A 6,000-nucleotide genomic window follows, 5' to 3' on the forward strand; every position below is an offset into this window, starting at 1 on the left:
TATTCTGCATAATATAAATGTTCAAATATTCGTACTGAATGGGACTTACCTTATATGTTTCTATTCCATGGCATGAATAGGATCGGTAAATAGTTGAATATAGGATGGAGTCAATTATTTGTAAACATTCAATAACGAGGTTAAGAGACAGATGTTGGTTGACATCTGCCGAACTTTCGTAGCGTCGTTCCAAAGACCTATACCGAACTAGTTCTATAGTCGTTTACGGGTGAGGGATTGATCGGTTACTCAAATTGTCAAGTGTTGTTTTAGGATTGCATTGCTTTGAGAAGGAGTTTTGATGGGTCATGGACTTGTTGATGATGTCTCGAGTGGCTGTGGAGGAATTGATAGATTTATGATGTTGTGCACAGCGCCCCTTGGTGCTTGTAACGTAGATTGGACACACTGTGGCAACAACTGGATAGCTGTCAGACGTGGCAGTCTCTCAAATTTCAGTGTTTACCTTCGTTGAGCTTGGTTGAGAGTTCAAGGGTACCATCTGACTGATTTGTAGGATATATATGGTTGTATTTTTGCTATCCTTCACGGGGATCATTTCTACAAGTCTGGATTGTATAGTAGAAGACTGATTGGTCATTTTGGTGTGGATATTTGCAGTCTGAAACTTAAACTCTTTTGGGGATTTGAGGTGGTTACCGAACTCATTGTGCCAGGTGGAAGGATTTCCGAAATCAGATTCATAAGAAACCAGAAGGCCCTTAGTCACTCATCAAGTCCCAGTAGGACTTCCGTGCAGAGTATCGCACACGAAGACGCGTAAAAGAAAACCCCTTGGCCAAGGCTTTTTTTGGGGTGTAGAACACCTTGTTGACAAACTCCCCGGACTTGGAGGTGTTCAGCTACCATTACTGGTCCATCTTGTTGCGCCATACAGGGTGATCTATCTTGGTGGTGCTACAGGGTCATCTATATTTGCGATGTTACAGCGTGATCCATCTCCGTCGTACTACAGGGTGATCCACCACCGTCGAACTACGGGGTAGCCTAACACCATATACCGGGTGGCCCAAAAGGAGCACGCAAGTTATAATTGGTTTATTTGAATATTTATGTTGTACTGAGTTATTTATATAATTGTTTGCCCTTTTGTTTATAGTTACCTGTTTGATATAGTGATTGCCTTTCTGGCTGAATTCACCGCTAGTTTGCAACGTGTTTGGTTTCATTTGTAAAACGCTAATTGAGGTGTTTTCTTCCTTTTACAATTGCTTGTTGACACCGATGCGTCTACGCCTGAGCTCACGCGACGCAAACGAGATTGTCTTACCTTCCAATACCAGTATTAACGATTTCGCCCACCACACCTACTCAATTTTCGTGGTAGTTTCACTTGACGTATTGTAGTTTTCTTTTAAGCGCCGTTACTACCATAATTTATGGCTGATTGAATTTGTGGTTATATACACCGCGCTCAATGACCTCTTGTATTGACATATGAATATCGCGTAGTAGTGTGAATATGGCATTGTTGTCTTAGGAAGCGTTGTCGGTTATCCCATGTAAGTTAGGTTTACTGAATGAACGATATTGGGGATCTTTATCTTTTATTTCCAATATTATTTGGTAAGTTATTGATATTGTAAGTTACTTAGGGTATCTGGAGGATTAAATTTACCTGGCGCCCATTAAGATCAATTTGAAATTTGCTAATTTGGTTAACCCACTCCCGTCTCTACTGTTTAGCTTAGCCACGGATACCCATCTGTCTTATTTGTTATCGACAGACGATTTAGTCTCCTCTTGTGGTTTGTGAGGTGACAATACAAAATAAATGAGTATAAATGAGAAAGGAACATACTGCTCACCTAAAATGGTCACATTTTATGTACCGAGATTGAATTGTAAATAAAAATAATGGGAAAAGCAAAACTGAGATATTACTACTATTGAGTTTTAAAAAAATTACGTTAAAAATGATTAATAAATTAAAAAAATTGTTTTAGATATTAGAGAATTATTGAACATCGTCCTTTAAGGTAATGCCTTAATAAAGTTAAGGCTTATTTAAATATAGCAAAACCTTAAATGTCAGGGTAGAAATTGTGTTATTGGAACACTCCTTAAATTGACAGTTCTTAGGACAGCGATATTTTTATATCTGACCTAACAAACAATTCTACTTGTGTTGTGTCTTTTGCTGTTCAAATTTCAGTGATATTTTATTATGATTTTAGAACAGTATGGAAGTTATTTTGGAAGCCGTAATTTTAGGCGGTGGGGCCGATGAAGATATTGAATTTGTTATAATGGATAATATTTCAATCAACAGAGATGAGGAAGGCCAAGGTCAATGAGAAAGGCCAAGGTCCCCCTTTCGATTTGGAGAACATGAGTGATGAGGAAGTAGTGAAAAACTTAAGATTCCAAAGGGGACAACTTCAAAGAATTATAAATGTTTTTTTTAATTCCTGATGAGGTTGTCACAGAGGCTGGTGATCGTGTCAATGCTAGGCTTTAGTGTTGCCGGCTCCACACATTGGGCCCAATGTGCCTTTGTACTATCTGCGGGTGGACGCAATAGAGTTGGCGCTAACGTTGGACGACGCTAGTGCTCGTGTTACCCCGGAACCACACAATGGGGCCAGTGTTGGCGCCAACGTTGGGCTATGTTGGCGGTATTATTTTCAAAAGCATCCAGACATTGGAAGTTATTGAAGCCAAGCTCAGTTAGCTCCAAGCAGAGCCCACATGTCGGACGTAGAAGTAGCTGTGGGTGTGTTTGCTGTGCTAAGCGCTGCTTATCATAATATTATTTTACTGAAAAACTAAAAAAAAACTTCCGCGCAGAAGAAGATGGTGGATCATAACACTTCACAGACTACGAAACCAGTAAGTATTGAATGAAATATGTTACGTAGTAAAGCGTAATATTGATCATATATAAAAATATATATATATATATATATTTTTAGGCACGACTGCCGTCAGCTCTTAAGTAACTTGATACAAGAACCCTCTGGACAATTCGAAAACTTCTGCCTCGGTTGATTTTGAGTACCTTCCAGAATCAATTGAAAAAAGATACTCATTGAAGAAAATGAAAAAGTACGTTCGGCAGTAACACTAAGATTTCTTGCCACAGGAGATTTTTTTAAAGTCTACATTTTCTTTTCAAAATAGCTATCCAAATTATTTCGGAAATAATACCTGAAGTTTGTAAAGCAATATGTGAGGCTCTGAAAGATTATATGAAGGTAAACTAATCTTATGCTATTTTTATCTCACTATGAAATCCTCACTTTGAAATTAAAATTATTTAATTCTTGTATATATTTCTTTAAACGTTCATACAAATCAGATAGGTAATATTAAAATATAATAAAAAAAGAAATAGTCCTTTTCAAAATGTTCCTGCTCAACTACTCAGTAATGTTGATCAAGCTTTTGAGAGCATGTAAAATGCTTCTTGAATTATATCACTTGACACAATGGTGATTGGTTGTGATTGTTGTACACAAAAACCTGTCTTCTAAAGAATATGTGGGGATTTGCGCTTCAGAAGACGGTGAAGGAAAAGGTTGTTGAACGGACATTGATCATGTAGATAAAAGATAACTGAAAGAATGCGTTTAACATCTAGACCGATTTTCAGATCTCTGTCTTCTGTTTTAAAGTGTTTCATCAATCTCATGCATGATATCTTCCCTTTCTTGTATATCAAATTTTTTTATTTTTTTCGCAAAAAGTTGACAAAACAAAACATCAGGTTCCCTATTTGATTTCTGCGAAATATTTTTTAAGGCATGAACTGCTTCATCCATTTGCCTTTTCGCATGTACTAACTCTGGTGCAGGTCGCTTTCTGGAGTAGATTATAATAATAATATTAATAAGTAAAAGAAGGTTTAAATTGAAAAATAGCATTCACTTTATTGACCTGACAAAAATTAGGCCCAATAGTTATTTTAATGTACAGGCTTAATACAATTGATTTTTTAGTTTTTATCATTATTTCTTCTGCAATAGTAAGAGGAATTTCAGGATTAAATCAAATTAGTCTACGAAAAATTCTAGCTTATTCTTCTATCAATCATATGGCTTGAATACTGACTAGAATTTGGTATATAAAAACAATATATGAAGATTAGTAGATTACAGCCGTTTCTGGGCCTCCCCCCACCACTATGACGTATTAGTTGCTTTTTTTTGATAAAATCAAGGCAATGTGACCTTGAAGTGTCTGGTGCATGGATCATTCAGAATTTTTTTTCTATGAGATTTTGTGTGTGTGTGACATAATGACGTAATCACATTTGGTTGGTGTGCGTGTGTGTGTGTGTGAGAATGCACGGTACAGGGTTTATCATGTGCGTGTCTATGTACGAAGATACGTGTGCATACTCCAAGTTATGAATGTTCCGTAGGTGTGAGCCCACCAAGTCAGTGGTGTGACGTCACAACAGCAACCGTTCAACGGTAGGAGAGCGAGATGTGCAGTCCACGGCGTGTGGGTGAGTAATGCGTATTCATCGGTGTGTCCTTACCTCTCTCGATGCGGCGATGGCTGTGAAGTAACGCATCGCTCTACCCTCGTGGTCGATGGTGAAGCGTAGGCAGCAAGGACTGTCTCCTAACGATGGCGCAATGAACGCTGTCTGTTCGTATCGACTTCTGTTAACGCGTCCAGCTGAGAGGTGGGCTTGGCTGTGACGTCAGGCATCTCTGGTGGGTAACAACTAGCAATGTATACCTTTTGAAATTTAGCACGGATTCATGGTGGGGGTGACTCGCGCTGTTTAACATAAAAAAATGCCTGGCACACTATGAAATCAGTAGACGAATATATTTGCAGCAGTTATCAATTGGTAGACTGTTAGTCATTTCGTAATAGAAGGAATACGGTGAGTGTATTTTTCTGTTGGATATTGTTTATATTTTCATGCATATTTTCAGCATATCCGTTTCAAAAGTATACTTTCATAAAATCAATAATTTGATTGTACAGGAGGTTGAAATACTAGAGCAAAAGGTCTTATCATCATTGCCAATTGATGAAGTGTACATAATCAGGAATATGTCAACTTATCCTACAAGGGTTGGTAGATCAATTTTATTAACCTTGGAAGATGTAAGCAACGATGAATTATTTAAAACATGGCTATCAAAACGTATTTCGTTGCAATTCCGTGATGATGATATAATTTGTATCAACTCATCGGGTGGTAAATATACGATGGTGTATTTAGGTCAGAGCCCACAAAGTTTTGCTGGCATGAAAACGCGATCTCTAGTCAAATTCAATATGATTGAATAATAATAGTAATTATTTATAGTGATTTTTTTTTGTTTCATTAACATTCATATATTAGATGATTAATATGATAATTACATAAAAAATAAAAACATTACTATCTTAGTTGAATACACTCAGTTTATAACTACAAATAAAATAGGAATGTGAGTATTATATCATGGAAACGAGTTGGAGGTTGCTTATTATTTTCTATTCGATTTCAGTTCCACCATTCAAAGATGTGGATGTGGTATGCAAGTCAAGGTTGGAACGATGTTGTAGATCTCCAATTATCGGTTCAACATTTGTCGACTGAATTGAAAGTGTTGGGTGATGGAGCCGAACATGCAAGCATTCATAATTTGAGTATATGCTATGATGAAAAACAAATCGAATTGTGTCTTCGTGATGCTGAGAACTATAAGAGTGGTGCAAATGGTGCAATGACATTAATTGATCATCTCTACACCAATTTTGACGTTCAGGATTTTGGCGTTTCAGACACAAATTTGGTGAGACATTTCCTAATTTATTGCATTTTCAAATAACCCAAAACGACCAATTTGCACAGTACTATAACTTTTCGTAAATTATCTAGTATAAATTCAAATGATTTTTCGTATGGATCTCGAAGCTATGCAATGGAACAAAATTTATGATATCAATCACATTGATGCAAAAATTGATTTTCTGAATAATAACATTCTTTGCTTAGTAGATGCCTATGCACCACTTACAACGAAA

This window comes from Leptinotarsa decemlineata, unplaced genomic scaffold (genome assembly GCF_025532065.1).
Source record: "Leptinotarsa decemlineata unplaced genomic scaffold, Ldec_3_MD MMD2_tig00026347_RagTag_RagTag, whole genome shotgun sequence".
NCBI classification, from domain to species: domain Eukaryota; kingdom Metazoa; phylum Arthropoda; class Insecta; order Coleoptera; family Chrysomelidae; genus Leptinotarsa; species Leptinotarsa decemlineata.